Consider the following 10,655-nt stretch of genomic DNA (forward strand, 5'->3'; position numbering starts at 1 on the left):
ACAAAGGATATTAAACATAAATTTTTCGTATCTGCTGCTGTGTTGGTGTGAGCAGCACTGTGAGGCTCTTCTATAAAGCTTTATATATCGCCTTATTTGCATCTTATTTACATAAAGTCTGTGTTTATTATGGTCCTGTCTAAGCCCCGCCTCCCCAGCTGCACTAGTGATGTCACAAAATGAGAACAAATACTCACATTTTCAGATTCTGATTCTCACAATTAAAACCATAATCCAAAACAAAATATTGGATTACCTTTCAGTCAGTCAAAACAAGACTTTGTGCTCTCTCCTAATATTGTCATAAACCAACTAACTGCAGTTTCCAAGCAATAATTCATGAACTAAACCGGAACTGAACTAGGCACAAAAATACAGAGGACTAACCCAGGTCTAAACCAGGGACTTAATTTGGGACTAAACCAGGACTTTGTGATTCCTGAGTGTGTGTAGATGAGGTGGACACATTTAGAACTCATTTTGTTATATTTCTTACAGAAAGTGCCAATTTCAAAATACTTTTTAGTGATTTTAAAATTATTTGATTTTATTTCAGCTTTTTACATATTTGCTCTTATTAAGGGTGCCAATATTAGTGGAGGGAATGGTGTAATTTACAAACAGCTTAAATATTACGCTATTTTCTGATCTATACCATAATGCTGTTACCTTCTCAAAGACATGCCTGGAGTTGTGTTTCGTTTCATTCACACAAATTCTTTACATTTAGTTCTTCTTGAAAACTACCGCTTCATGACTTCAGACGGTGGAACATTTTGAGTTTTGACTAATAATAAAGTATTACTCAAAGATGTGTGAATGAAACAAAACACAACTCTAGGTATGTTTTTGAGGAGGTATTATAATAAGGCTAAAAGCTCAAAAAATCTATTTTGTGTTATACAGTGGTCCCTCGTTTATCGCGGGGGTTACGTTCTAAAAATAACCCGCAATAGGCAATATCCGCAAAGTAGTCAGCTTTATTTTTTACAATTATTATATATGTTTTAAGGCTGTAAAACCCCTCACCACACACTTTATACACTTTTCTCAGACAGGCATTAACATTTTCTCACATTTCTCTCATGTTTAAACACTTCATATATTATATCTGTCTTCCTCGTTGATCGCTTTAAATTTGTTGTTCATGTGCCTCTGCTCCAGCGGTATCCACAGAGGTGCCCTCTCCGTGCAGAGAAACACTTGAGTCCAAAGCGTTTCTGAAATCAACATTGTGGGTTTGGTCGGGGAGAAAACTTGTAAACACACAGCACTTAAGAGTCACACTGCTGCGATCGAACGTTTATGTAAAATTGGCTGAACACATTCTCTACTGTTCAGGAGACACAGCACGGAGGAGACTGATGGACAATCGTCTACGGTTCCTCAGCCAATCAGGACGCAGAACACAATGCGCGTTCATACACAGTTGAAAAAAAGCATGCAAAATTTCACAAAAAAAATCTGCGAGACTGTGAAAGATGAACCACGATATAGCGAGGGACCACTTTGAATCAAACTTAGAATTTTATTTTCTGAATTTGGCATAAGATTATTACATTAACATAATAATTTGATTTGTGACATCTTTAATGGTGAAAATTGTTAAATCGATTAATCTTGTTTTAGCACCCCCTAGAGGACACACACAGAACTGAGATGGATGTACAATATATTTGAGATTATTCATGTGTACTATTGTATTTCTTTATAAATGGGTCCTTTCCTAATGTTTTTTATTATTACTCCCAGAGGATGAAGGACTATGGGAAGGCAGGAGATGTCTTATTTTTAACAAAACTGTATGTTTAAAGAGCATTTGTTGAAATTTTCGCATACATTTCAGGCGGTAAAAGTAAAATTCTTGTCGACTTTTCGAAACTAAGACAAAGGTCTATGTGATATGACCATTGCCTGGCCAGTTTGATCTCCACTCCCTCTGTTACGTCTTGAGCCAGAACCAAAAATAACCATCCAATCAGATTTGTTTATTTCAGTAATGCATGTGAAATGAAGGAGCTCATTGGCCACCCATCATTTTGAACAAAGTCACATTTCTCTCCCCTCAGATGAACAGAATTTAGTGCTTCGCTCATTGACTCTGCAGAAATCTAACATGTCCTCTATTATATTTTTTCGTTTCTTTTTTCTACATAATTGTTTTGTTGCGGACAGACAATGCATGTTCGTGATTGGCTCGCCCTGTCCATCACGCCCATTTGAACTCTAGGGGAAGAAAATGTGAGTCTGCTCCATTAAAAAGACCTAAGCTGATCACTGACCATCAGACATGACTGAATCTTGATAATGTGTGATTAATTACACATGTAGCATTACCATAATATTGTTAAACTCCCCTCATTTTTATCTCTTTGCCTTCCCGTGTCCCTCCTGAGCCCCCGTAGCTCATTTCATTTGAACAAAGAGAGAGTTGTTAATCTGCAGGCGATGGATTAGGCCTGACTAAAATAAACTTATCTGAACCTGAGCTGGACTTTGTTAACCTCGCTCTCTTAAAGCTGCACTGTGGAACTTTTCTTAAGAAGGGTCAGTCATCTGCTCATGTCCGTGGAGATCATGTATCACTTTGCCTGGAATGTTCCACAGTATGCCTTTATACTTGTGTATATATTGCATTTATTCAACTAAATGTGTTGTTATTGCTCTAAAATACATGGAAAAACAAGCATTCTTCCAGTGGTGTTCCCTTTACAGAGCTGAGCTGTTACTTGGCTTAGTACTGGCGTCACATTCGTTTTTACACAGAGATTGTATCGCTTTGCCTGGAATGTTCCATAGCATGGCATTGAAAAGGTCTATCTTGCATTTCAACTACAAGTGCAGCTATTGTATTAAAATACCTAGAATGCATATTGTGAGTGGTGTCCTCTCCACAGATCTAACCTGTAACTTGGCCTGTTGGGAGTCACCTTCTTGTCTCCATGGAGATGAATACATTTAATTCCAAGCAAAGCAAGAACATCTCCATGCTGATAAGTTTAATTAGGTTTGTTTAACCTGGAATGTTCTAAGCAAAGCAACAACATCTAACTGAAGACAAGTCAGTAGCAGACTCTCCACTGGAAAAGTTCCATAATGCAGCTTTAAGCAGGTGCAGGTGTAAGCTGGGCTTTATTAAACCTGGCTCTCTTAAGCCTCCGTAGGTTGTTTTTTGTTTTTTTCGTTTTTAAAAATCCTCTCTCTGATTTTGCACTGTGTCCATGCAATCTTGCGAGCACAAAAAAAGTCGTTGCCGATGTCTGTGGCGTAGTGTTTCTCTCTGATTGTAGCTCTTTCGGTTCATTGTGATATTATTATTATTGTTATTATTATATTATTATTATTATTATTATTAGCTGCCTTTATATGCAAATAAACTGCAAGATTTTTACTGAAAACTCCTTGTGTTCTGTCTTTGATTTAATGTAAAGTTAATTCTCTTTTTTTTAACATGATAAATTGCTTTACCCTGTCTCTGGAAAGCTCAGAAATGCTTTTTTGTTTGTTTGTGTTTTTGTTTTCATTCTTATTTTTATTAAGATGGGTATAAAATAATAAATCATCCATGCAGGTTTGAGTAATCTAGCCATCTCCCACGGGCCCTATTTGAAACCTCCTTATGGTTAACAGTATGATCCTGTACAAGGCTCCGCCCACAAGCCTAGGTCATCCATGCTCCTGCATGCCAATTTTTCATAAATATACAAAAGCGTAATATAATAAAATACACTACAACCTCACAAACCTGATGTGATGTGCAGTAGATTCATTATTTATTTATTTTATTTATTTATTTATTTATTTGAAGGACAGTGTGCAGATGCATTAAAAAGATGGCTGCACCAGATTTAGCAAAATGCTAATTTCCATCTGTAGTCCTTTATTAGTGGGATGCATGTCTGGGGTAGCAATCTGCAAAACTTATTAAACATGTTAATGCGTTGTTTTCAGTAAATATGGCATTTTCAAAACAATAAAGTAACATGGTGATCTAAATATGTTACGTTTTAGCAGTTAATACCCCATACAAGTGTAATACGCCCCTCTTTAATGGTTCCAACTCAGATGCATTTACTTTCAGTTTACTAAAGTGACACAATATTAACTCATCATTAAGACAAAAGGACAGCCATCTCATGTTTTTGTAACATATATTGGCATTTCTTTAATGTCCGGCCAAATGAAGCAAATTGCGGCCAATAGAAAAAAATAAAAAAACCATCAACCAAATAGACCATCAAAACTTAAAAAAAATATATATATTATTCAGACTTCAGTCACTGTACATTCGTTTTTGCAGTGTGGGTCTGTGTTAGCGACATTAGCATGTGTTAGCATGTGTTAGCAGCAGCATTAGTGTAGGCGTTAGCAGCCCCTGGGAGTGTGACATGTGCAGACAGATTCACAGCTCATTTAAATCAGATCACACCTAAATCACACCTGTAAATCACACCTGTGCAGGAGAAACTGGAGCAGAATCCAGAGACACTCAGGGACAAATGTGATGAGGAGCACAGACTGTATAAAGAAGAAAGCTGTGTGACGTCAGCCATAGATAATATATATTAATGGACATAGGTAACCTGCTGGCCCTCTGTTGCCCCTCTCTCCACAACTACTGCCGTTACGTTCCTCATTTTGGTCTTAAAATGTCTGTATTAACCCCATTTCTCTCCGGCCAAATGAAGGCAACTGAGGCTAGCAGTTATATGGACAAATGTGGAGTAAGTTCCACATTTGAAATTCCAAACACGAGTATCATAGCAACCAAAGAGCCAATCTGGAGCGAGGCTGTTTCCCGCTCATGCCACAGGTTTGGTAGGGAACGGCACTTAGCGACGCTGTCAATGAAACCTGTTGCTAAAGCAAACGGGAGTGACCTCGGGGAAAGAAGGCGTCTAATTTGTCTGTTATTAATGTTCATGTCTTGATTCATGGATAAATTAGCTAAATAAAAACATCAGGATCATACAAGGTAGTTACGAACATTTTAAGACTGTGGGGAGGCTGATAGATGTGGTTGAAGTAGGAGGTAGACTCAGAAAAATTCCCAAATAATACAATTTATTACAGCTCACCATGGTAATGCACATATTTACAAAAGAATAACTGTGCTCAACATAAGCAAAAAGCAACAGAAATTAAGAAACTGAGGAAACACCCCACATATACCTGGTTACACTGATGGGCTCCCCGAAAGACTGGCTTGCCCTGCTTTTATACCCTCTCAACCCAGAAGCACCTCCCCCAGGTAAACACCATTTACTTCTCAGGTATGGTAGGTACAACTTCAGCTGGATCTCATACTTTACTACTTTACTTATTAGGGCCTGAATCCCTTTATCTCAAAAAGTGTTTAAAATAAAACTATAGACACTTAAACATTACAAAATACAAAAAGATATTGAAACAGAAAGAAAAAAACTTAACTCAGTTCTCCCCTCCACATGGTCCAGCCCACAGCCACCTTTAAAGTAACAGGTGTGTGTGGCCATTAAATTAAAGGCAAACTAAATGAAAAACTAAACTAAACAAACCCAGGATAGTTCTGTATAGTTGTATGTTGCAAAATTACTGAAAATGACCAAATATGTGAATAAACAAAGTGGGCCATTGTCTGTTTTAATATCACTTTAAATTTTGTCAGAAAGACCAAAATAACGAGCCTGAGAGGGGCGATGGTTTTTCTGTGTAAAGTGAATTGGAGCCAGAGGCAAAGGAGCCAGAAGTGTGCCCATGCTCACCTCCTATTTGCAACGCGGCAGCTAGCAGGTTACCTATGTCCATTTATATACAGTACGTATACCGTCTTTAGTGAGGAGTGAGGTAGAGGAGAGACGGGCAATACCAGACCTGTAATACTTGGCTGTGTATCACAATGTCGATCTGGTATGAATGAGTTTTATATCAACTTGACTGGAACTCCTCCACTATTAATATCAGATTTGTTTTTTTTTCAGTGACGCATATGAAATAAAGGAGCTTGTTGTTCACCTGTCACATTGTTCTCCCCTCAGATGAACAGTTTAGTGCTTTGCTCATTGATTCTGCAGAAATCCTCCATGTTTTTCAATCCCTTGTGATATCTTTCCTTTCTTTTTTCATCATAAGCAGCCTTATTTGTTTTGATACCAATGCATGTCCCTGATTGGCTAATCCACCTGTCAATCACCCTCATCTTTGGGAGATTCAATGGTGACCAGACTCACATTTTCAGAACTGGAGAGTTATTTAACCAAATGAAAAATTGTATGTTAAACTGTACAGAATTTGTTTACAGATTTGATTTAGTCAATGCTGCAGGGTTAGATCAGCGCTCACATATGGACTCAACATTTAGAACAGCATTTAAGTCACACGTGTGAGATTATGCACAAATCTACATTGGATTAGCATCTCGTAACGTGCTGGTTTATTCAAGTGTCTCTGGATTTTTTTTTTTTTTTTTACTCTCTCTGGACGATTCCATTGACATGTAAATGCAGCAGCCAAGGTTTCAGCCAGCACTGTACACTATTCAAATGTCAATAGTCATTTCAGGAGGGAGGGAGGGAGGGAGGGAGGGAAGGAGGGATAGGGAAGAAGGGGGTGAGGGAAGAAGGGAGAGAGGGGCTGCAAGGGAGTGAGGGAAGAAGGGAGTGAGGGAAGAAGGGAGTGAGGGAGAAGCGAGCGAGGGAGATATAGGGAGGGACAAGGAGACGAAAAGAGGGAGAAGAAGGGATAGGGAGGGGCGAAGAGAGGGAGAAGAAGGGATAGGGAGAGTGGAAGGTAGGGAAGAAGAGCGGGAGAAGCAGGGATAGGGAAGGAAGGAAGAAGAGAGGGAGGAGGGCAGGACGGAGGGAAGAAGCGAGGAAGAGGAGGGAGAGGAAGGGACAGAAAGGGGGTTTGGGAAGAAGAGAGTGAGAGAAGGAGGTAGAGGAGTGGGTGTAAGGAGAGAGGGAGGGAAAGAGAAAAGGAGGAGTGGAGCAGAGAGGGAGAGAGAAAAAGAGAAGAAAGGGTGAGGAGCAGAGAAGGGAGAGGGGGAAAGGAAGAGAGAAGGAGGAAGGGAAGGAGTGAAGAGAAGGAGGAGGGAGAGGAGGGAAAGAGAAAGGGAGGAACAGAGATAAAAACGTGGGTGAGAGAGGAGGAGGAGGAGGGAGGACAGAAGGAGAAGAAGGCAGGGTGGAGTAGGAAAAATTGAGGATGAAGAGAAGGAGAGGGCATGAGAGTAAGGGAGGGAAAGCAAGAGATAGAGAGGATGAGAAGAAGGTAGAGAGGGAGGAGAGATGCACTATAGGCCCAATTGAAATGTCAATAGTAATTTTTCGGAGAGAGGGATGACAAAGGGAGGGATGGAGTAGTGGAGCAGAGAGAGGGACAGAGAAGGAGAGAGGCAGGGGGAGAAGAAGAAAGGAGGAGAGGGGTAAGAAATGGAGAGAGGAAAAGAGGAAGAAGGGGAGAGAGGGAGGGAGGGCAGAAAAAGGGAAGGGGGATAGGAAAAAATTGAGAAGGGAGAGAAGGAGAGGAAGAGGACGAGAAAAGGAGAAGGGTGAGAGGAAGAGGATGAAGGGAGGTGAGAGAGGAACAGAGAGATTGAGAGGAGGAGGAGAAGGGAGAGAGGGATAGAGATTCACTATACGCCCAATTGAAAAGTCAATAATCATTTTAGGCTTCCGACAAGTCAAGGATGTGCGGCCCTGGGGGAACAGAGGGAGGAGGGTGAGATAGATGGAAGGAGGACGGGGATGAGAGGAGAGAGGAGAAAGGGGGTGTAGAAGGGAAGAGAAGGGAGAGCAAAGGGAGGGATGGGAGTAGAGCGACAGAAGGAGAAAGAGAGAGGGAGAAAGGAAGAGAGAAGAGAGGGTAAGAGATGGGAATGTGAGAGAGTGAAGAAGAGACAGAGAACGAAAGGAGAAGGGAGTAGAATGTTGAAGGTGGTACTGATGAGAAACAGCTCTGTGGCTCCTCTGGGAACAACAAGAAAATCTAATGCTCCTTTCTGCTCCTCTGGCTCTGCTCTTGTCTGCTCCTGTCTGCTCCTCTGGCTCTGCTCCTGTCTGCTCCTGTCTGCTCCTCTGGCTCTGCTCCTTTCTGCTCCTGTCTGCTGCTCTGGCTCTGCTTCTGTCTGCTGCTCTGCTTCTGTCTGCTCCTCTGGCTCTGCTCCTCTGGCTCTGCTCCTCTGGCTCTGCTCCTCTGGCTCTGCTCCTCTGGCTCTGCTCCTGTCTGCTCCTGTCTGTTCCTGTCTGCTCTTGTGGCTCTTTCTGATCAATGGCTGTGGCTGTGTTCTAATCAATATTGTGTTTTTTGTTTTGATCCAGTTAGTCTGTCCCCAAACAAACTCTCTAACTGTGTGTCAGATACCCTCCCATCCTCCTCTATCCTTGTGTGAGACATGCCTCCTATATCCCTGTCCAGATAGACAGAAAATGAAGGGATGTGAGAGAAAAAAAAGAAAAAAAAGAGTGGATACAGAGAAAATAAAAAGGTTTAAAGGTTGTGAATATTGGACAAAACCACGTGAGCCGCGTGTTAAGCAGAAGGTCACATTCAAACTGTGAAAAATGGTTTAACAGAAATGAAAAGGTTGACCTCGAGAAAAAGGAAAAAAAGAAAGAAAAAATATGAAAAGATGAGTTTCTAAAGTGTGAAAGAGAGAACATGCAAATGATAACCACTCTGCCACAGTAACACAGGGAGGACATGTACGCTCTACTCAGAGAGATCAGCAGTCTAACCCACAACCTCCTGGTGAGAGGGAGGAGGCAGGATACATATGATTTTGTAGAGGATGTGAATCTGAGAAAACGGCTGCTCAGGACCAAGGACAGCACCACAGAGAGAGAGGAAATGAGTGAGAGAAAGAGACACAGAGAGAGGGAGGGAGGAAAGGAAAAGAAGAGAAGGGGGAGCAGAGGAGAGGAGGGTGACATAGGGAATAGAGGAGAGAGAGAAGAGAGGGAGAAAGGAGGGAAAGAGAAAGGTGGAGAAAGATGGCGAGGTAGGGCAAGAGGAGAGAAGATGAAAGGATTGAAAGGGAGATGGAGAGAGGTGAGAGAGAAGAATGTGGTTGAAAAAGAGAGGGACAGAAAGCCAACATCATATTGTTAACGTAAAGCTTTTTCACTTTACTCACAATGGGAAGAGTAACCAAAACTTTACTCAAGTAAGAGAACTGTTACATTGTATGATTTAATACTTGAGTAGAGGTAAAAGTATGGGCTCTGAAAACTACTTGTGAGATGTACAGATTTATATACACACTTAAATGCAATATATACAATTCCTATGTATTATTTTTTTTAACCTATATATGATAACACACACTTCCTGATTCTCAGACAATAAAAGACTTTCTAATTAGGTGCAGAAAGAACACAGTGGACGTATTTTGACAACAAGAGCCTGTTAGATATTAAATCTGTGCTGGAGAAAGACACATTTTGCTCACAATACATGGGAAGAAATCAGGTACATGGCTTTAGATAGTGAAATGCCCTTTCTTGTGTCAAATGATGCCATAACTTCCACTGTGTTTTACCCATGAACCACTATATTAGATTTATTATATCTGAGGCCCATAGAGGAGCCAGTGTTGTCCTTGAATTTGGACGCACCCCAAACAAACCATGACCTTTGCCCTCTGAACTCTTTGTTTCCTCATCGGGGTTGTGAGAGGGAGTGATTTACGGGTGCGACGCTAACACAGACGCTAACAGAGACGTACAGGGAGTCGGAAAGGTCAAATCACTCAGGCCTGATCATGAACTTTGATCCTGAAAACTGGGGTCAAATGCAGACCAGGGACCAAAATAAAAATGGCTTCTGTTCTTGTACAATAATTTCTGTTCAAGTTCTACAAATGGATGATGTCATAATTTCAGATGCAGGGATGGGGTTTATATTACTCTATGGGGGATTCACTGGTTTTGAAAGACTTATGATCCACAAATGTTGAACTTTAGCTTTCTGTTTGGAGTTTGCATGTTCTCCCTGTGTCTGGGTGGGTTTCCTCTCTCAACCCAAAACAGGCACAATAGATCAATTTCTCCAGCTAAGGTAGTCCTCGCCAAGACTAGCTCAAGATCTGGAGATGGATCCCATTGCTCCTGACAGGTGTAACCCAGAAACATTGAAGGATGGATGAAATGCAGGTTTAACCCAGAGACACTGAAGGATGGGTCAAATGCAGAGGACACATCTCCCTACAGGGACAAAGTGTACCATAATCCAAGACCTAAAAATAACTCAGATTTTGCATCTAGTGTATTTATTTGGGTGGTTCAGTAGTTAGAGCAGTGGTCTCCCAACTCAAAGTTCGGAGGATTGATTCCTGCTCAGATCAAGTTTTGTCACTATCTTAGGCAAGACACCTCTCCCACATTGCCTAGTATGAATGTGGTGTGTGTGTATTGGTAGTGGTCAGAGGAGCTGATGGTGCAGATTGGTAGCTTTGCTTCCATCAGTCTGACCCAGGGCAGCTGTGACAATAGAAGAAGCTTATCACCCCCAAATGCGGAGTGGATAAAGAATGTACTGTAAAGTGTCTTTGGTTGTCTTGAAAGACGCTGTATACATTTACTGCATTTTTATCATGTATTATAATACTAAAATTTTTTCACCAAATTTTCACTTGAGGTCATATTTGAGTAACACTTAACCCCTACTTTATTATTATT

The sequence above is a fragment of the Periophthalmus magnuspinnatus genome, chromosome 3 (assembly GCF_009829125.3).
Source record: "Periophthalmus magnuspinnatus isolate fPerMag1 chromosome 3, fPerMag1.2.pri, whole genome shotgun sequence".
Taxonomy (NCBI): domain Eukaryota; kingdom Metazoa; phylum Chordata; class Actinopteri; order Gobiiformes; family Gobiidae; genus Periophthalmus; species Periophthalmus magnuspinnatus.